This window comes from Heterodontus francisci, chromosome 23 (assembly GCF_036365525.1).
Source record: "Heterodontus francisci isolate sHetFra1 chromosome 23, sHetFra1.hap1, whole genome shotgun sequence".
NCBI lineage: Eukaryota > Metazoa > Chordata > Chondrichthyes > Heterodontiformes > Heterodontidae > Heterodontus > Heterodontus francisci.
In genome coordinates, this window is record NC_090393.1 from 6,781,123 (window position 1) to 6,804,142 (window position 23,020).

At 43.5% G+C, this 23,020-nt stretch overlaps 1 protein-coding gene across 2 annotated transcripts in view; it reads left to right on the top strand.

Moving 5' to 3' along the window:
• galnt9 (polypeptide N-acetylgalactosaminyltransferase 9) overlaps positions 1-23,020 on the top strand; it is a 321,001-nt gene that overhangs the window by 59,039 nt on the left and 238,942 nt on the right. The gene's annotated exons all lie outside the window — the stretch shown is intronic.

Below are 23,020 nucleotides of genomic sequence, written 5' to 3' on the forward strand. Positions count from 1 at the left end.
AATACAATATTGTGAGGTTAATTAAGAATGCATTGCTGCTGATGAGGGAAATTCACAGGTGGGCAGTTGTTTGTAAATTTCATTGCTCCAGATGGAAAGAGATCAGCAAGAAATAGCTGCATTTCTTTCTCTCTTTGACATTGTTGCACTGTAATGAATCATTGAAGGTTTTTAATCTTTAGGTCAATGATGGAAAAATAACCTCCCCCCAACCGCTCCCCCCGCCCCCCCCCCCCCCCCCCCCACGGACCACCCCGTCCCGGTCATAAAATCAGTACTCAGAATTGATGAGCAAAATTTCAAATCTGAAGCTTTATTTGGTCCTGTTAGCAAATGGATAGAGTCAGTCAAAGTCCGGTTTCCAATATGTTGCGTACCAAAAATGTCTTTGATTAAATTTCTTGAAGTTTGTATCAAATTGCAATGCAATTACTGATTTTCTTTTTGTAATAAAAAAATTCTGAAAGAAAATTTTAGAGTGCAACCTAAAACAGTTGCTGAAATAGTGCCACATTCCCTATCCTAACAGGAATACAGTTACCCAATTGACTCAAGCAGCTTGAAGCAAGAATGGTGACCATTTTTTCACCAATTGGATGTCTTTAGGTCACCTGTAGTGCAGACCTTCTCACCAAAGTTGCATTCAAGGCCACACAGTTGTGTTGTTTGTCAAATTATCTTTACCTATTTCTTTTCTAATTACACAGCATAAACAGAGCAATAAAACTATTTCTAAGTCTTGGAGAATACTTGGCTAACCAATATTACTTATGAATTGTCAGCCCATGATGTGTAAACCACATCTCACAAGTCTCCTTTATTGTTTTCACATCTTCCAGAGTATTCTCTTTATCAAGACTTCCTAGCCATGACTGTGTGTTGGGCATGTTTTAGTTACAATGGGACATTGTCCAAAGAATGTCTTGGCTGGATGAATTATTGCTTTTAAACTTGCTGTGTTTGTTAGGATGTTGAATGTTTGGGCTGTAGTTGTATGTAATCTGGGTAATAAGAGTTCACCTGGTTAAAAAAGTGCATGTAACAAAGATACATGTAATAATGTAGTTAGAAAATCATAGAATCATACAGCATAGAAGGAGGCCATTTGATCCGTCATGCATGTGCTAGCTCTTTGAAAGAGCTACCAATTAGTGCCAGCTCCTTCTTGCTCTTTCCCCATAGCCCTGCAATTTATTTTTTAAATAGAGCTCCAATTCCCTTTTGAAAAATACGATGGAATTTGCTTCCACTACCCTTTAGGATTCCAAATCATAACAACTTGCTGTGTAAAAAGAATTCTCCTCATCGCCCCCGCAGCATTTTTGCCAATTATTTTAAATCTGTGTCCTTTGGTTACTGACCCTCCTGCCAGTGGAAACAATTTCTCCCTCGCGTCTCTATTAAAATCCCTCAGAATTTTGAACAGCTCTTCCCCTTAACTTTCCCTGTTCCGAGAAGAACAATCCCAGCTTCTTTAATCCCTCCAGATAACTGAAGTCCCTTATTCCTGGTACCATTATAGTTTTATTATTCATTCATGGGATGTGTGTGTCGCTGGCAAAGCCAACATTTATTGCCATCCCTAATTGCCCTTAAGAGGGTGGTGGCAAGCCAACCTTTTTGAACTGCAGTTGTCTATGCAGTGTAGGTATTGAGACAACTGAGTGGCTTGCAAGGTCATTCAGAGGGCTGTGGGTCTGGAGTTACAGGTAGGCCAGACCAGGTAAGGATGGCAGATTTCCTTCCTTAAAAGGCATTAGTTAGCCAGATGGGTTTTTGTGACAATCTGGTAGTTTCCTGTTCACTATTATTGACAATAGTCTTTTTATTCTATATTTATTTAATTAAGTGAATTTACAATGCACAGTTGCCATGCTGGGATTTGAACTCATATTCTGGATCATTAGTGCATATCTCTGGATTACTAGCCTAGTAGCTTAACCACTATGTTACCATACCCCATATCGTACATAGTAAATCTCCTTTGTGCCGTCTTGACGTCCTTCCTAAATTGTGATACCAAGCATTGGACCAATATGCCAGCTGAGTTCTAACCTCTGAATTATATGGTTGGTGAGTTCTAATTTCTACTCAGGTACAGAATCAGATAAGTTCCATTTCCCTGACTTTCATCTCCCGTATTCTTCCTCTTCAAACAGTTAACCAGTTCCCTTTTAAAATAATGTCCTAGTCTCTGCCTCACTTCTGATAAAGCATTCCATGTTCCAATAATCCTCTGTGTGAAAAGCATATCCCTTAACATCCCTTTCGTGTCTTTAAATAGAAATCTTCAAATCGTGCCCCCTTGTTAGTGACGCACCAACCACTCGAAACGCTCACAATCCTCTCCTCTGAAAACCTTTCACTATTCTAATGATGTCCATTATACTCACCTTAAACTTCTTTAATCCAGTGAGAACAAAGCACTCCAATTTTTCTAGCCTTTCTTCACAACTATAAGTTCTCATTCCTGGTATCATTTCAATAAATCTTCTGCTGCTGTCTTTTCATGATGTAGTATTCCTTCTATAATGCAGTGACAGAACTGTGCACAATGTTCCAATTGTAGCCTCGTCAATGTCACAAATTAATTCAACCATTATCTCCTTACTTTTATATTCAATGTCCTTACTCGAAAGTCCTACATGCCTTTTCCACTGACATCCCTATCTTTGAAGATTTATGCATCAAGAGTCTTGAATCTCTCTGTTCCTCACTTTGGATTTTACATTCTTCCATTTCAAATGTGTATCTGATTCCCTTTTTAGTAATGCAGTCTGGTTCAGTACCCACTTGTAGCAAATCCCTCCATGTTCTAATAATCTTCTGTGTGAAATAGAATTCCTCTAGCTTCCCTTTACATCTTTTGGTGATAATCCTGAGTCTTTCTCCTTATTATTGATTCTACAACCAGTGGAAACGCTCTCTCCCTGTTTTTGCAACCTTTTAAATATTTTAATCGCCTCTAATAAATCTGCCTCAAGTTTATTTATTCTAGTGGAAAAAGCTTCAGTTTTTCAAGGCTTTCTTCATTACTGTAACTTTGTTTAAGAGCATAGTTGCCTTTCACTGTTCTTTTCCCCCCAAAAGGTACTGCTTCATATTTCTTTGCATTAAACTGCATTTGCCACCTATTTGCCCATTCCAGCAATATGTCCTGTATTATTTCTTACATTTCACCATATCCCTAAAATTGTATCAGCAAACTTCAATTCCATTCTTCTTCTGTCTTTGCCCAAATCATTGATAGCAATGAAAAAAAAGGATTTTAGCACAGTTCCCAAAACTATACTAAAATATTGACAACGAAAAATAGATAGACCTGCATTTATATTGTGCCTTTTACAACCTCAGGACACCCCAAGTAAGTACTTTTGAAGTATAGTCACTGTTGTAATGTAGGAATATTGGCAGGCAATTTGAGCACAGCAAACTCCCACAAACAATACTGTGATAGTGATCGGATGAGTAGATGTAGTATAGTAGTAATGTTACCGGGCTAGTGTTACGACCAGGTGAGAAAGGTGTCTCGGGGTCTTTTACTGTCTTCACCTGGTCTTATTCTAACAGGGTTTAATTTTTAAACACACTGTGTTGTGAGCTCCCCCTTTGGTGAATCCTTGTTCACCACTTTCCAATTATAAGGCAAAGAAATTAGCATAAACAGGCTTTCTTAGGTTAAGGAAGAAAAGTGAAATTTATAAAACTTACTAAAAATTAAACTCTAATACGGTTAACGCCTACAGATATAGGCCGTGCCCCACACGAGCAGGCATCCACGATATGCACATGCAAATAGAGACAGAAAAGAGAAGAAAAATAAAATGGAAAGGTCTGAGGCAATATAAGAAGAGTTTCTTGTTTTCTGTGCTTTGAGCTCACTGTAGTCCTTTTGTAAGTAGTCTTGCTTTTCGTTGGGGTCCAGTATTCTTCTTAAACCTTGTTCACTGTAGGAGACTTTTCTGTCTTCGGGTTCATGTGTCTTCAATGGTTTCTGAAGCTGGTGAGAGCGAGATGAGAGCAGACAGGAGAGAGGTGTTCTCAGTCCAGGAGCAAACAGCCTTCTGAGTTCAAATTCTCTGTGGCAAGTTTAAAAAAAACCTCCAACAGCCAGTTAGTCATGTGACCAAACCGGTCCAACCACGTCTGTTTGTGTATTCGGCCATCTTAGCAGTTAACCTGGAATGCTAGCCTTTCCACCTTCAACATCTGGTAATCAAAAGTCCATTGCAGATTAAATTGGAGCAGGGAATAGCCCCTTTGTCCTTTGAAGCACTGTCTGTTGATATGCTAATGTCTCTCTCCAGCCAAAGTCTCAAATTTTTTAAAGCAAGTTCTTTCTTCACCAACAACTGTTTAAAATCAACGTTCATGTGGCAAAATTAATTTTCCTCATTCTTGGCAGGTGGGGGGCTTGTCTGACAACTGGTAACCGGAAGTGTAGACTAATTCCCTGGAGACGCATGTTCAAATCCCATCATGGCAGTTGGTGGAATTTATGTTTAATTGATAAAAATCTGGAATTGAAAACGAGTCTCAGTAATGGTGCCATGAAACTATCATTGATCGTTAAAAAAAAAACATCTGGAATTCACTAATGTCCTTCAGTGAAAGAAATCTGCTGTCCTTACCCGGTCTGGCCTACATGTGACTCCAGACCCACAGCAATGTGATTGACTCTTAACTGCCCTTTGAAATGGCCTAGCAAGCGACTCAATTGTCCACGGCAATTAGGGATGGGCAACAAATGCTGGCCTTGCCAGTGATGTCCACATCCCATGAACAAGTACAAAAAAGCTGCTGCTTTAATGATTTTGGTTGTGGGATAAATATTGGCCAGGACACTGGCAATAACTCCCCTGCTCTTCATTAATTCGTGCCATGGGATCATTTACACCCACATGAGAGATCAGACACACGGCCTCAGTTTAACATCTCATCTGAAAGACGGCACCTCTAACAGAACAGCTCTCCCTCAGTACTGCACTGCGAGTGTCAGCCTGGATTGTGTGTTCAGGTTTCTGGAGTGGGACTTGTACCTACAACCTCCTGACTCAGAGGTGAGAGTGTTGCCAACCGAATCACAGCTGAATGCTAAAAAGCCTCCATTTCTGACATCTCTCCTACTCATATTCCCTTTAATAACCTAAGCCTTCATTTTTGTAAAATGTCTGACATGTGGCACATTACCAATTGTCTTCTGAAAATTCATATATACATCTATCACATTCCCTTTGTTTATAAACTGTACTTTCCTCAAACCTCAATTGCCAAGCAGGTGCTGCCCTCTACAAATCTATGCTGACTATGTTGAGTCCATGGCCGGGATTTTCTCAGAAGGGGGTAAATCCTGGTGTCGGGACCATACGCAGGTCCCTAGCCAACTCAGGCAGGCAACAGGACTACAGTGGCAATCTTTCTGGAGGCACCCACTTAATTGGCACCCGATGGGCCCGCCGTTAAGGATGGCAGGCGGGTGCTCCACATTGCTGGCCCTATATGAGGGCTAGTAGCTCAGAAGCCTCAGCAGCACCACTGAGAGAGGTGGCTAAGGCAGCAAGGAATTGGAGAGGGCGCCTCCATCTTGAGGTGCCCTCATAGGGGAGGAAGACACTTCAATTTTCTGCCAGGGCCAAGCAGGCAGGCCCTGGCATTCGGAGGGGAAACCCCACCAACAGCGGCTTCGGGGCCGCGAGGGCAGCCATGGCTACTGGCAGCCCCCTTCTGGGGCCTTGGAGCCTCTGGCTCGAGTGGCCCACCCAAGGAGGCTTCAGGGAAGCCTCATCCATGCAGCTGGTGGCCTCCTCATGTGGCAGGAAGGCCCACTACATCACCGGCAAAATGCTGGCAGCCTGGCAAGGTGACCCTCAACTGAGCCTTTAATAGGCTAAATTGGCTGCTTGCCTCTGGTCGGCGGGTAGCTGAGTTACTGCTGCTCTCGCCACTGGGAAACATCCCTGGCGGCAGGACGGCCTCGGGAACTGTCCCGACGTGGTTCCCCAGCGTTTTATTGCTTTCCTGTCTCCCAGCCTGCCACCCGGGGGCTGATAAAATCTCACCCCATGTCTTTGTTGAGTTCACTAATTTCATCCTGTTTTATGAGCTCTAGCAGCTTATACACAACTGAGGTGAGGCTAGCTGCCCTATCATTTCCTAGCCTATCCCTTTTACCTTTCATGGGCAAAGGTGTAACATTTTCCACACTCTAGTCCTTTAGAATAATTGTTTCCAACGATTTTCAGGAAGTTACAGACTGTGCCTCTGCTATCCTTTCCCAACTTTCTTCAGCATTTGTGGATGTACACCATCTCATTCCATTCTAATACAGTTTCCTTTTTAATACTTCCCTCAATCGTAGAATCTTACAGCACAGAAGGAGGCCATTCAGCCCATCGTGCCTGTGTCGGCTCTTTGAGCTATCCAATTAGTTCCACTCCCCCTGCTCTTACCCCATAGCTCTGCAAATTTCTCCTTTTCAAGTATTCGTCCAATTTTCTTTTGGAAGTTTCTATTGAATCTGCTGTCACTGCCCTCTCAGGCAGTGCATTCCAAATCATAACAAAATTTGCTTAAAAAAGCCTCCTCGCCGTCCCCTCTGGCTTTTTTGCTAATTATTTTATATTTGCATCCTCTAGTTACTGACCCACCCACCTTATCAAACCATCCCCACCCCTCAAGATTTTGAACACCTCTACTAAATCTCCCCTTAACTGTATCAGCTCGCAGGAGAACAACCCCAGTTGCTCTCGTCTCTCCACATAATGAGTCCCTCAGCCCTCATGTACTGCCCAATCACATCCTCCTCAACTGTTTCTATATTATAGTGCCACCTTCGTTGTTAAAACTGATGCAAAATACTTAGGTATCTGCTCCAGTCCCTCATATCCAAGTGGCCCCATGTCTTTAGCTATACTTTTGCTTCTTATACTGATTACTATTTCTCTTTCTGGTCATGAGCATCCTTCGTTCATTCCCTACCTCAGTCTCCCTAATCTCCGTTTCTCTTCCATGCTGCTTTGTAATTCCCATTGTGGGTTTCACTATTTGCCCTGTACTTATTGCATGTCTTTCCCTTCCATTCAAATTGTTCTTTCAATTTCTCAATCATTGTCTTTATGTAACCCATTTAGTTTGAACCAGAATGTTCTTGGCCTGTCCCTTTCCAGGTTTAAATATCTCCTGCTGCTCTTCTGTTCCATTTTATTTTATGATCAATTAACCAGAATGTAGACTCCTTTAACCACACTGATATTGGCTAATTTTCCAGTCCAACCCCCTTTCCCCCTCAAGTCTTTTACTTGGTCTCTGATATATTCATTATTCAGGTATTCATTCTTCATTTGCTTTATTTTTGCAAATTAAAAACATCACTAAAAGCAGGTAGACAGGTGCAAAAATAACTTAAAGAGATGAATGGAGTGTTGGCCTTGACGTCAAGGGTTCTGAGATACAAAGGGATGGAATTATAACTATACAGAGCTTTGGTTAGACCCCATTTAGTGTCCCACATTCATTTCTGGGCACCTCACCTCAGGAATGATGTATTGGCCTTGGACCTTGACTAAAAGATTGATAAGGAAGGTAAAATTAGAGTACGAGAGAAAGCTAGCGAGAAATATAAGGACAGATAGTAAGAGTTTCTATAGATATTTAAAAAAGAAAAGAGTTAACAAGTGAATGTTGGTCCTATAAAAAGTGAGTCTGGGGAATTAATAATGGATAATAAGGAGATGGCAGATGAATTGAACAGATATTTTGCATCGGTTTTCACTATTGAGGATACAAGTAACATCCCAGTATTAGCTGTAAGTCAGGAAATGGAAGGGAGGGAGGAACTCAAGAAAATTACAATCATCAGGGAAGTGGTACTCAACAAATTGTTGGAGCTGCGGCTGACAAGTCCCCGGGTCCTGATGGACTTTATCCTAGGGTCTTAAAAGAAGTGACTAGTGAGATAGTTGATGTGTTAGTTTTAATTTTCCAAAATTCCCTAGATTCAGGGAAGCTTTCGCTACATTAGAAAATAGCAAATGTAATTTCTTTATTCAAAAAGGGAGGGAGACAGAAAGCAGAAAACTACAGGCCAGTTAGCTGAACATCTGTCTTAGGGAAAATGTTAGAAGCTATTATTAAAGATGTTATAACAGGGTACTTAGAAAAATTCAAGGTAATCAGGCAGAGTCAACATGGTTTTGTTAAAAGGGAAATCATGTGGATGTATTGTACTTAGATTTCCAGAAGGTATTTGATAAGGTGCGATGTCAAAGGTTATTGCAGAAAATAAAAGCTCATGGTGCAGGGGATAACATATTAGCATGGATAGAAGATTGGCTAGCTAACAGGAAACAGAGAGTAGGCATAAATGGGTAATTTTCTGTTTGGCAAGATATAATGAGTGGTGTGCCACAGGGATCTCTGCTGGGGCCTCAACTTTTTACAATTTATATAAATGACTTAGATGAAGGGACCGAAGGTATGGTTGCTAAATTTGCTGATGACACAAAGATAGGTAGGAAAGTAAGTTGTGACGAGGACATAAGGAGGCTACAAAGGGATATAGATAGGTTAAGTGAGTAGGCAAAAATCAGGCAGATGGAGTATAATGTGGGAAAATATGAAATTGTCCATTTTGGAAGGAAGAATAGCAAAGAAGCATATTATCTAAATGGTGAGAGATTGCAGAGCTCTGAGATGCAGAGGGATCTGGGCGTCCAAGTGCATGAATCGCAAAAAGTTAGTATGCAGGTACAGCACGTAATTAGGAAAGTTAATAGAATGTTGTCGTTTATCACGAGGGGATTGAATACAAAAGTAGGGAGGTTATGCCTCAGCTATACAGGGCATTGGTGAGACCACATCAGGAGTACTGTGTACAGTATGGGTCTCCTTATTTAAGGAAGGATGTAAATGCATTGGAAGCAGTACAGAGAAGGTTTATTAGACTAATACCTGGAATGGGCGGGCTGTCTTGTGAGGAAAGATTGGACAGGCTAGGCTTGTATTTGCTGGAACTTAGATGAGTAAGAGCAATTTGATTGAAACATATAAGATCCTGAGGGGTCTTGACAGGATGGATGTGGAAAGGATGTTTTCCCTTGTGGGAGAATCTAGAACTAGGGATCACTGTTTAAAAATAAGGGGTTGCCCATTTAAGACAGAGATGAGGAGAAATAAGGCAGAGGTAGATAGATTCTTGATAAGCAAGAGCTGAAAGGTTATCAGGGGTAGGTGGTAATGCGGAGAAATCAGTTCAGCCATGAACTTATTGAATGGTGGAGCAGGCTCGAGGGGCTGAGTGGCCTACTCCTGCTCCTAATTCGTATGTTTGTATGTTCGTAAGGGCTGCAGCGCAGATTCATCAGACTGATAACAGGGTTTAAAGGGTTAAGTTGTGAGGACAGGTTCTACAGACTAGGCTTGTATTGCCTTGCGTATGACGGTTAAGGGGTTGATCTAATTGTGGTGTTTAAGCTAATTAAAGGATTTGATAGGGTAGATAGAGAGAAACTATTTCCTGTGTTGGGGGGGGTGGTGTCCAGAACAAGGGGGCATAACTTTAAAATTAGAGCCAGGCCGTTCAGGGGTGATGTCAGGAAGCACTTCTTCACACAAAAGGGTCGTGGAAATCTGGAACTCTCTTCCCAAAAATGCTGTTGTGACAGGGGGTTAATTGGAAATTTCAAGACTGAGATTGATAGATTTTAGTTCGCCAAGAGTATTAAACGATAGGGAACCAAGATGGGTTGATGGAGTTAAGATGCAGATCAGCTATGATCTAATTGAATGGTGGGACTGGCTGAAGGGGCTGAATGGCCTGCTCCTATTACTGTGTTCCCTGACCGGCTGACAGGCAAATGCAGAAGCACCTACACTTTTCGAGTTCACTGAAATCATGAGCACGCTCAACTACAAGTTGCGATGATGCCTGTGTTTTGAGAGTCTGAATGGTTCCCTATATCTATCTCACCATCATCTACTTGAGGGCAATTCAGAATGAACAATAAATGCTGGCCTTGCCAGCGATGTGCAGATCCGATGAACAAAATAAAAAATATTTACAATCGCAAACTTGAAACAAGGGCAGGTTCACGGTGTGATGCTGGAACAATTGTTAATTTTAAGTTTGAGATTGATAGATTTTACTTAACCAAAGGCATTAAAGCTTATGGGGAAAAGGTCCACAGAATGAGGTCACAGATCAGCCTTTGAATAGTGGAACAGGCTCGAGGGGTGAAATGGCCAAGGCCAGTTCCTATGTTCTGATGTTGCATTATATCAGTGGAGAGAGACATTGCAAGGGCTGTGTCTCACCTTTGAGCACATTTAGCACATACAACAGGCCTGATCAGTTAGCATCTCATTCAGCTTAGGATGGAAATATCACTTGGAGAGGCTTCAAAAGAGATTCAGAGTCATCGAGACAATCATTACGGCACAGAAGGAGGCTATTCAGCCCATCAAGTCCATGCCAGCTCTCCGTGGAGCAATCTAGTCAGTCCCACTCCCTCACTCTATCCCCAGCCCTGCAAGTTTATTTCCTTCAAGTGACCATCTAATTTCCTTCTGAAATCATTGATTGTCTCCGCTTCCACCACCCTCGTGAATTCCAGGCCATTACCACTTGCTGCCTATAAAAGTTCTTCTTCACATCCCCTTTGCATCTCTTGCCCAAAACCTTCAATCTGTGTCCCCTAGTCCTTGTACCATCAGCTAATGGGAACAACTTTTCTTTGTCTACCCTATCTAAAATTGTCATAATCGTGTAGACCTCTGTCAAATCTCCCCTCAGCTTCCTGTGCTCCAGGGAGCACAACCTCAGTGTCTCCAACCTAATCATGTAACTACAATCCCACATCCCTGGAACCATTCTGTGAAATCTTCTCTGCATCCTCCCAAGGACCCTCACATCCTTCCTGAAGTGTGGTGACCAGAACTGGACACAATACTCCAGCTGGGGCCTAACTAGAGCTTTGTAAAGGTTCAGCATAACTTCCCTGCTTTTGAACTCAATGCCTCTATTTATGAAGCCCTAAGACCCCATATGCTTTACTAACCACTCTCTCAATATGTTCCGCCACTTTCAAAGACGTATGCGCATGAATCCCGCACCCCCCCGCCCTTCCTCCCCCCTCCCCCCCCCACACCCGCCACCCCTAGGTCCCTCTGTTCCTCCAAACTCTTTATAATTGTGCCATTTAGTCTGTATTGCCTCTCCCTATCCCTTCTGCCAAAATGCATCACCTCACACTTCTCCGTATTAAATTCCATCTGCCACTTGTCTGCCCATTCTGCTATCCTATCTATGTCCTGTTGTAGTCAATTAGTATCATCCTCACTGTTTGCTATACCTCCAAGTTTGTATCATCAGCAAATGTTGACATTTTACTCTGTCTTCTCATTCATCAAATTCTCTATCTCCTTCACCATCCAGGCAGCACTGTCTTTGGTTCCCCTGCCTTTCGCCCTTGTTGGAATGTACTTAGCCTGTATCTGAAACATTTCCTCCTTAAAGATCACCCACTGTTCTGTTATTGTTTTTCCTGTCAATCTTTGGTTCTATTTTACCCTGGCTAGATTCCCTCTCATCCCATTGAGGTTAGCCCTCTTCAAATTTAGAAGTTCTACTTTAGATTGTTCCTTGCTGTTCTCTGTTACTAATCTAAACCTTATGATACAATGATCTCTCTTGCCCAAGTGTTCCCCCACAGACAGTTGGTCCACTTGGTCCACCTCATTCCCCAGCACCAGATCCAGCAATTCCTCCTTCCTAGTTGGACTGAGAAGTCTAAGGTCAAGGAAGTTCTCCTGAACACAATTAAGAAATGCATCCCCCTCCTATCCCTTTACACTAACATTATTCCCATCGATACTTGGGTAATTGAAGCTCCCCAGTATCATCACTTCACAGTTCTTGCTCATCTCTGTGATTTCCCTGCAGATTTGGTCCTCTACCTCTCTCTTACTATTTGGAGGTCTATAGAATACCCCAGTAGTGTGATGATACCCTATTTGCTCCTCAACTCTAACCAAATGGATTCTGTCTTTGCCCCTCAAGGACATCATCTCTTTCCAACACCACAATGTCTTCCCTAATCACTACTGCCATCCCACCTCCCTTTTTCCCTTCTCTATCTTCTTTGAACACTTTGTATCCTTGAATATTAAGTGCCCAGTCCTCACCATGTTTAAGCTACATTTCCATTATTGACACTGAAATCATATTTCCACATGGCTATTTGTGCTTGTAGCTCACCAAACTTACTCACTTCACTTGTGTGCTTACATACATGCATTGTAATACTGTATTTGTATTCCTCATAGTCCTTCTCAGTCTGCTCCTATCTAATATGGTACTACTTCCTTCTCTAGTACTATCCAACACTCTCAGTTTGTGCACCTTCTTCCTCTTCTACTTCTATATGCTGGTGCCCATCCCCCTGCCAATTTAGTTTTAACCCTCCCCAACCACATTATTGAACCTTTCCATGAGGACATTGGTCCCATTCCTGTTGAGGTGCAGCCGTCCCTTTTGAAGAGATGCCTCCTGCCCAGAACTCTTTGAAATGTCTCAAGAATCTGAAGCCCTCCCTCCTGCACCATGCCTCAAGCTGCCCTCATAGAGGGCATTGATCCATCTTATCTTCCTATTTCTACTCTCGCTAGTGCATGGCACTGGGAGTAATCCAGAGATTGCTATCTGAGGTCCTACTTTTTAACCTCCTCCTGAGCTCCAGAAAATCTATGTCATTGGTACCAAGGTGTACCACAACTTCTGGCTCACTCCCTGGAGAAGCTGGGGTTGTTCTCCTTAGAGAAGGTTTCATAGAGGTGTTCAAAATCATGAAAGGTTTTGATAGAGTCAGTAAGGGAGAAACTGTTTCCACTGACAGGAGGGTTGGTAACCAGAGGACAGAGATTTAAGATAATTGGAAAAAGTACCAGAGGGGAGATGGTGAATTGTTATGAACTGGAATCTGAAAGGGTGATGGAGGCAGTTTCAATGGTAACTTTTAAAAGGGAAGTGGATATAGACTTGGAAAAATTAGCAGGGTTACGGGGAAAATCAGGGAGAAGTTGGGACTAATCAGATAGATCTTTCAGCACGAGGAATGATGGGCTGAGTGACCTCCTTCAATACTGTAAGATTCTAAGGGAGCTAAATTGGACAGACCCCGGAAAAGGGCGCAGGGCTCACAATATGCGATTAGCCCTCTCTGTTCAAAGTGATGCAGGCAGAATGCCAATTTTGCGCTGCCTGCTCATCACGATGATTGCAGTCAGTGCTAACTGTGCTGGCGAGTGTCTGCACTCATCATGAAAGGCTCAACGTCATGAAAGATTGGCCAGCTGCACCTTATTGTGACTGGAGCAGGTGCTGGAACCCCTTGTACAAGTCACTCTAATGTAGAAAGAGCCGGAATAATGGCACAATGTGGGAGAGAGCATGCTCTGTAGCTCTTGGATGCTGCCTTAGAGGCCTTTGTGAAGGATGTGCAAAGGAGAGAAATGCTGTATCCACAAGGGGGCCAGGAGATCCTCCAGACCAATGCTCAGAAGGCCGTGGGACCAGATAGCTGTGGTGTCAATGTCAGGAATGGAGCCTCGGGGACCTGGATGCAGTGCCGCATGAAGTTCAGTGACCTCCCAGGAGCAGTCAAGGTCAGTGAATTCATCCTCAAATGTCACAACCTACCAACTGCACCACTAGCTGCACATTTTGCTTAATTCACCACACTCCCAACATTCAGCTATCAACAACCTCCATCGATCAGGACTCTTACCTAACATTCCTAACTTCACCTCACCCTCAGACACTTAGCACTGCTGCAAGCCTCACACTCACATTACACAGCTTACACACACTGCAGCTATTCAACAGTGACAGCCACATCACCTTAACACATTGCACCACACTCACTGACATATATTCCTCTCTCTTGCAGGATAAGGTGTGCACAATCGGAGCGAGCAGGAGCCCACTGGGGTGCTTGTATTGCCTTACCCCCATGCAGGAGATGGGGTCGCCATCATTGGAGCAGCCATGACTGAGGCTGTGGCCAGCAGCGAGGCTGAAACCATCGAAGATGATGGTACCTCATTTCTAATCCTCCTTCTTACATCCCACTTCCCCCCTCAACACACTCTCTTCTGATTTGCAAGCTGCAGATGGTGTAAACTTGCACCTCTTGCTTTTCCCCCTCCCCTCACCACTGCCTTACCCTTGTGCCTCTCTTCTTTCAGGTACCCAAGAACTGCCACCTGGTCAGGCAGTGGTGGAAGAGCAACTGATGATGAAGGAACACCATCACTCAATTTCACACTTGCAGCCACCAGCTCAGATACTGACGCTGCGCGTAATTTAGAGGATAGCTTAGAGGCAGGCACAAGTGGGCTGCAGCAGGGGCTAGGGGCAAGGGCGCAGGTGCCAGCTCACCAGAGGGTGAGGTCACACGCCAGTTCTGTTGCAGATGACTCAGATGAGCCTGGCGATGGAGTGGGCTGCAGAAAAAGGATCTTGGGTGTGAACAATGAAATGTCCGGTGCATTGGCAGGCCTGCCAGAATACCTGCACAGATGTCAAGCAGCGTGGAGGAGTCTGACTTTGCATAGGGCTTGTGCAGAGCTTGGAGCCCATCCTTTCCAGCCTAGAAGCGACGGGCAATTGCCTTTAAATAGTGCTGGTGGGGTCGGGGGGTTGAGGGGGTGGGGTGGGTGTCGGCTGTGCCTGATTAGGAGAGGGTTAGGAGGGAGCGTTAGCTGGAATGTTGAGCTCCAAAATGACAGTGCTGGCATCAAATCAGTATTACACAGGGCGGCACAGTGGTGCAGTGGTTAGCACCGCAGCCTCACAGCTCCAGGGACCCAGGTTCAATTCTGGGTACTGCCTGTGAGGAGTTTGCAAGTTCTCCCTGTGACCACGTGGGATTTTGCAGGGTACTCTGGTTTCCTCCCACAGCCAAAGACTTGCAGGTTGATAGGTAAATTGGCCAGTTGGTGGTAGGGAATATGGGATTACTGTAGGGTTAGTATAAATGGGTGGTTGTTGGTCGGCACAGACTCGGTGGGCCGAAGGGCCTGTTTCAGTGCTGTATCTCTAAATAAATAAACACGCTGTTTGGCCTCAGGATCTGCCTACTCACCATACTTCAGGTGGATGCTTGCTGCACACGCACAAACGCCCTCACCAATATGGCATTTAACATGACTTGCACCAGAATTATGCAGGCACTGCGAATGCCTAAGGGCACTTTTAGCACAAAAAAAACTGGATACCACACATCTGAATTTGGTGCCATATGTGTTCACATAATCCAGGATCCAGGTGTAAAAACTGTGCGTGATTTGTTAATGCAAAAAACTCTTAGCAAAGCAGCTATTCAAAACATTGCTGAGAAAATACAAGGTTTGGTTGTCAAATGGGCACTGGCCTATCAATCTACTGTATTTGCTGACCCGATGGGAACACTTATGCATCAATATATATATGAGATAATAAACGTCTGGCAGAGTGTTACAGTGCCGTAACTCAATCGAGCAGCACTAACCACGTCATAGACTGACAAGAGAAGCTTCAGCATTTCAGCAGTAACAGAACTGTCAGATTGAATTACTACATTTAATCCACTAACAGGCACTTGTTATTCTTTGTTCACTATAATCTATGGCTTTTTTCAAGCAGGCAGTCTTGGGTTTTGAGCTTTGGACCATTTTGCAGCAAGAGCGTCCAACGAGACAGCAGTAGCAGTGAAGTAGGTGAAAGACCCAAACGACGATAATTATTCGAGGATCTGAAGGAAGGTGCAATCATTTACCTTGCTTTCCTCAGCTCCCACTTTATAGATCCTTTTCTGAAGCTAATCACCTTGGGGTAGACCATTGTTTAGATGCCCATCTTTGCTCAGTGGGTAGCACTCTCAACTCTGATGTCAGAAGGTCATGGGTTCAAATCACACTGCAGAGACTTCAGCCCATAATCCAGTCTGAAATACCATATTGTAAGATGTGACCTTCTACCCTAGATGGGTTACTCTACAGTTTGGATATGAGAATTACAAGAAATAACAGGACAAAGTCTAAGTTAAACACTAATGTCTTTATTAGGTTTGGTGGGAATACCAGCTAGCAATACAATACACCTGTTAGTCACAAATATACTCCAAGAAGTTATACATACGATCACCCAGTAAGCAGTCACCTCCTGTTGATCATACTCTTTAGCAACTGACCAAGTTGCCCAGTTGTACCACCAAATCACCCTTTACAATGATCTTTATACTGGTCTTCCCCACAGTGGGTGTGGATATTTCATGGAAAGTGTTGTGCTGTCCTGTCAAAATCCACCTTAAGCTACAAATGTCCAATGAAATTTTGGGTTCTTTGTTTAAACCATGGGGTTAAATCCCACCTTGAAACTGTCCATCTTTCTTAAAGCTTTTTTTCAGTAAAACATGCTTTTGGTATCAGCTGCTGTACATTTCAAAAGAAGACAAATAACAACTTGTGTCATCTTCTTGCAGCTTTCAAATAAACTTTACACTGCTTAAATTAGATGAATCTCTGTGGTTGGGTTTTACAACCCTTGGAACAGACATCATGTCTCCATGTTCTTTGTGTCCAGTTTCATTTCTTATCAGGCTTATCGAAGCATAAATTTTCACTAAGGTTCTAACTTTGCATCAAAGCAAAATACAGCTTTGAAGTATGGCTGTTTGTTGGTTTCAGCCCAATTTTATAACCCTTTGGCCTCTCAGTTATATGTTCCATGATTTTGAAAGTTTGATCTTCTTCACAGACCAGTGGCTTGCAGCCTGCACCTTTCAATCGGTTACTTCACTTCAAAAAGTCTCTTTTGGCCTTGCAAAACATGCTGATAAGACTGCTGTACAACTGGCTAAAGCAAAAAGTACTTTGCCTTTTATCTGAATAACTTTTGCAAATCCCAAGCGCAAATTTCACTTAAAGTACCTTCAACTTAATGAAGAATATTACAGCTTCTTACAATGTGCCAGTACAAAGGGAGTGCTGATGTCGGAGATACCGTTTTTCAGGTAAACCGTTAAACTGAGGCTCCATTTGCCTGCTCAGGTGTGCATAAAAGATTCCATGGCACAATTGAAAATAAGAGCAGGGGAGTCTCCCTGCCGTCTTAGCCAATATTCATCCCTTAATCAGCATCAGTAAAACACATTACCAGGTCATTTGTTTCATTGTGTTTTGTGGGAGCTTGCTGTGGGCAAATTGATTACCGTGTTTCCCTACAGTACAGCAGTGACTACACTTCAAAAGCTCTTACATTCAACCACCTGTGCATTGCACCATTTCTCCCAATAGACACACACATAAGTGGTCTTCAGCCTCATTAATATTTTGATAAATGGACTTCCAATATCACCTGAATCTGCTCTGCCTCAGCTTATCTGCTGCTGAAACCCTCATCCATTTTGTTACCTCAGGACTTCACTATTCCAACACACTCCTAGCCCGTCTCCCACATTCTGTCCTCCGCAAACTTGGGGTCATTCAAAACTCTGCTGCCCATGTCCTAACTCACACCGAGTCCCGTTCCCCTATCACTCCTGTGCTTGCTGATCTATATTGGCTCCTGCTCAAGCAACGCCTCGATTTTAAAATTCTCATCCTTGTTTTCAAATCCCTCCATGGCCTCGCCCCTCCCTGCCTCTGTCATCTCCTCCAGCTCTGCAACCCCTCTAGATCCTGCGCTCTGCCAATTCTGGCCTCTTGAGCATCCCTAATTTTTATCTCCACCACTGGCGGCCATGCCTCCAGCTGCCGAGGCCCTAAGCTCTGGAATTCCCTCCGTAAACCTCTCCACCTCTCTTTCTTTCTTTAAGACACTCATTAAAACCTACCTCTTTGCTTTTGGTCACCTGTCCTAATATCTCCTTATGTGGCTCGGCATCAAATTTTATTCTGTAACGCTCCAGTGAAGTATCTTGGGATGTTTTATTACGTTAAAGGCGCTATATAAATACAAGTTGTTGCTGCAATATTCTGTGATTCAATGAAGAGAAACTTGAGTTTGGCAGCTGCAATCATTTTTGTAATTGCAGATATATTCAGAATGGCCACGAAGTGAAGCACATTACAACACAAAAACATTCTCTTCACATATCTTTGCCTTTTGTGGAACTGTTCTTTTTAAAGTCAAAAACAAACTTTCACTTGCTACTGTTTAAGGCAGCAATACAGGTCTACTACGGCTATCTCAGTTGGCTATCTGAACTAGGAAGCAAATTGATTTTTTTTTAAAAGCAGGACAGCTTTTTTTTTTACCACTTCCTAGGAATTACTCTGCTGCGATCTTTTTCTGATGGGTTCTGCCTGGGTTCGCATTATCCAGCTGAAAATTCCATGTGTTCCTATCCGCAAAGATCAGCTTTCTTATCCATTTGTCTGCCCATCGATTGGACACTGTCAACTTGATGATGGTCATATTAATGTATAATGGAGATCAGGTTAGGGATCAAACCAGTGCTGATAGTCTGCACTGAATAAAACATGTAAATAATAAAGGTCATGTGTTAGAGCATTCAGCAGGCACCTCCAGGAGTATCAGAAGCACAACATTCTCCAAGTCTGCTACACTTGATTGCATCAAAGGCCAGTGGGGATAACACTCACTATAAGATCTGCTGCTGGCCACTATCCATGTGATACTTCGTTTCCAAATACAACAGTGCGCTCCATTTTCAGTTCGCGCTCTGAACTAAACAGAATGGGAGTAAAACACATCCAGTTTGGTTTACATCTTGGTTATGGAGGGACTGCGTCAGAGTGAGCAGAGTGTCTCTGACCCGAGGGTGTGTGCTGTATGCTCCACATGGCAACATCATCTATCTCATGGAGGTCAAATGAAAAAGAAATGCTAGAAGTCATAGAATTTTATTGCACAGAAGGAGGCCATTTGGCCCATCATGCCTGTGTTGGCCCTTTGAAACAGCTATCCAATTCGTCCCACCTGCACCCCACCCTGCTCTTTCCACACAGCCCTGCAGATTTTTCCTTTATCCAATTCTCTTTTGAAAGTTGCCTTTGAATCTGCTTCCGCTATCCTTTCAGTCAGTGCATTTCAGATCACAGCAATGTGCTGTGTAAATAATTTGCTCTTCATTGCCTCTCTGGTTCTTTTGCCAATTACCATCTTTTGTGAGCATCACTAGCTAGGCCAGCATTTATTGCCCATCCCTAATTGCCCTTGAGAAGGCGGTGGTCAGTCGCCTAGAGCTGAGTGGCTTGCTAGGTCATTTCAGAGAGCAGTTAAGAGTGAACCACATTGGGTCTGAAGTCACATGCAGGCCAGACCAGGTAAGGACAGCAGATTTCCTTCCCTGAAGAGCATTTGTGAACCAGATGGGTTTTTGCAACAATCCAGTAGTTTCATTATCATTATTAATGAGACCAGTATTTTATTCCAGATTTATTAATTAATTGAATTTAAATTCCCTCACGTGCCTTCGTGGAATTTGAACTCATGAATCTGGAGTATTAGGCCTCTGGATTACTCGTCCACTAAAATAACCACTATACAGCTGTGTCCTATAAATTAGCACTATACTGGAGTATTAGCCCAGACCTTCGTGCTCACATGTCTAGACTGGGACTTGTACCCACAAGCTGCTCACACAGTGAGAATGCTCCCACTGAGCCACAGGTGACACCGTAAATCTGTGCCTTCTGGTTACTGACCGTCTGGCCAGCAGAAACAGTTTCTCCTTATTTACTCTATCAGAACCATTCATAATTTTGAACATTTCTATTAAATCTCCCCTTAACCTTCTGTGCTTGAAGGAGAACAATTCTAGATTCTCCAGTCTCTCCACTTAACTGAAGGTCCTCATCCCTGGTACCATTCTAGTCAATCTCCACTGCACCCTCTCTAAGGTTTTGACATCCTTCCTAAAGTGCCCAGAATTGAACACAGCTCACCAGCTGAGGACTAACAATCTGAAATAAAAACAAAAACAGAAACTGCTGGAAAGCAGAAATCTGAAAGAGTCAATGTTGGGATCGTGACCTGTCACTGAGCCTGATGCAGAACGGAGTCGAGGGGCTGAATGATCTAATACTGTTCCCCTGTTTCTACTTTCTATTCCTGTTGTAATCTGTTGGGTTGTTTGACTATTTTTTTTAATTCATTCATGGGATGTGGGCGTCACTGTGGTCAACATTTACTGCTCATCCCTAACTGTCCTTGAGAAGGTGGTGGTGAGCTGCCTTCTTGAACTGCTGCAGTCCATTTGGTGTAGGTACACCCACAGTGCTGTTAGGAAGGGAGTTCCAGAATTTTGACCCAGCGACAGTGAAGGAACGGCGACATAATTCCATGTCAGGATGGTGTGTCACTTGGAGGGGATCTTGCAGGTGGTGGTGTTCCCACCCATTTGCTGCCCTTGTCCTTCTAGGTGGTAGAGGTTGCGGGTTTGGAAGGTGCTGTCTAAGGAGCCGGTGCATTGCTGCAGTGCATCTTGTAGATGGTACACACTGCTGCCACTGTGCGTCGGTGGTGGAGGGAGTGAATGTTTGTAGATGGGGTGCCAATCAAGCGGGCTGCTTTGTCCTGGATGGTGTCGAGCTTCTTGAGTGCTGTTGGACCTGCACCCATCCAGGCAAGTGGAGAGTATTCCATCACACTCCTGACTTGTGCCTTGTAGATGGTGGCCAGATTTTGGGGAGTCAGGAGGTGAGTTACTCGCCTCAGGATTCCTAGCCTCTGACCTGCTCTTGTAGCCACGGTATTTATATGGCTACTCCAGTTCAGTTTCTGGTCAATGGTAGCCCCTAGGATGTTGATAGTGGGGGATTCAGCAATGGTAATGCCATTGAATGTCAAGGGGAGATTCTCTCTTGCTGGAGATGGTCATTGCCTGGCACTTGTGTGGCGCTAATGTTACTTGCCGCTTATCAGCCCAAGCCTGGATATTGTCCAGGTCTTGCTGTATTTCTACACGGACTGCTTCAGTATCTGAGGAGTCACGAATGGTGCTGAACATTGTGCAATCATCAGCGAACATCCCCACTTCTGACCTTATGATTGAAGGAAGGTCATTGATGAAGCAGCTGAAGATGGTGGGCCTAGGACACTACCCTGAGGAACTCCTGCAGTGATGTCCTGGAGCTGAGATGATTGACCTCCAACAACCACAACCATCTTCCTTTGTGCTAGGTATGACTCCAGCCAGCGGAGGGTTTTCCCCCTGATTCCCATTGCCCCCAGTTTTGCTAGGGCTCCTTGATGCCATACTCGGTCAAATGCTGCCTTGATGACTATATATTAGTGGATATATTCAGATTTATGTCATTTTGTTAAACATCCTTGACATATTTGTACCAAATTGCTGTCTCCACATGTAACACAATGACAACTTGCTTGAATGTATTTAACATAGCAACAGTCTCATGGTCCTTCACAAGGTGCATAAGGGAAAATGGTGCTGAATCAATGAAGGCGTGCTTAAGAGGAATGAGTGAAAGCTTTGGTCAAAGAGGTGGGGTTTAATGAGAGTGTCATAGACTTAGGGAGAGGAACTGAGACCATGGCTGTGAATATTTGGGCAGAGTTGGTGAATGGACCAGAGAATGCACAGAGGCATGGAGAGTTTGGGGTTGGGTTCCGAGAGGTTACGAGATGGGCTTTCAAATGTGTTGACGTGGCCAGATGTTGTTGCAGGCATGTTAAATGCCCAGCGATATCAAAGTATACCTCAATAATTTCTGCTTGTCATTTAATGAACTCCATGCCCATTCTATTTAATTTACAACACAAACATAAAATTCATACATCAGTCTAACTTTTCTACTTAAACAGAATACAACAGGATATCTTGGTTCTTTTGGCAATCTTTCACCCCATTTTTATTTGACTTTGACCAACAAATAAATAATTACTCCAGCGTTTTCAGACTGTGGTCTATTAATGCAATGGACTAAATGTCACAGAGAAACACTGAACTTTAAAGTGATTAATAAAATAAACTAGCATACTGGCAGGGAATACTGGATTCAGGTAGAGAAAATGGAAATTTTTAGATAATTTAGTACAATATTCCAAGGGTGTATCAATCACTGTGACAGATTGTAAAGATCACTGCGACAGATTCACTGCTGTATGTAGAGTTCTGCTACCAGGGGTCCTTTGCACATAAGATGCAACTTCCAGCATCCACACACTCCACTGCAACAATGGCAAGGAATAGGCACTCACTTTGATGAAGCGCTGGATAGAAATGGGCACAGATTCTGTAGAAACGCTCGAGAGGAATGGGTACACACTCTGACAAAATACTGGGAAGGAATAATCACCGCCTGATTACTGGGTATAACAGACTGACAGCCCACCAGAATCTCAAGGAACATTAAAATCATACACACCCTGTAGGAACATTGAAGATGGCCATGTACGGTGCCAACAGCTAAAAGTACCATTGTGTCCCCTTCCACCTTAATCACCCCTAAAGCACAATCATAGTACAAGCTGTGGAACCGAAATGCCATTCAGCACTCCTGCCATGTGTGGAACAGTCCATCGGCTTTTGTATAAGTGACTGGAAATAATTCCAGCAGCCAGTATTGGACAAGGCAGCCTGGCCCCTGAGCTCCACTGCCTCAAAACGATACGTCACTTGAGGAACAACAGAGTACGTGCAGCTATTGGTAAATCTTTCAATACAACAAAAATAGATTCAGTCCACTTATTCTGGGCCAAATATGTGTCAGGTCAGTGTCAAATGGGCAAGACTGGACGAGACCAGACAGTTATTTCACCACGAAATGTCATAACTGGGCAGATAAATGTGTTGGAAATAATTGCATTGAAGTCGCATTTTCACAATACATGGAGCCTGTCTCACCAGCGATGCTGAGACATGACACTTCTTCACTGATTGCGAAGGGCCGATAACTCACAAGACTCACTGAGCGTGTGTGAGTTATGGTGTTCATTCGCAGGAATGTTGGTGACATTCACTTTATCCTGAAACTCTTGGGGAGATCTTCAAAGTGT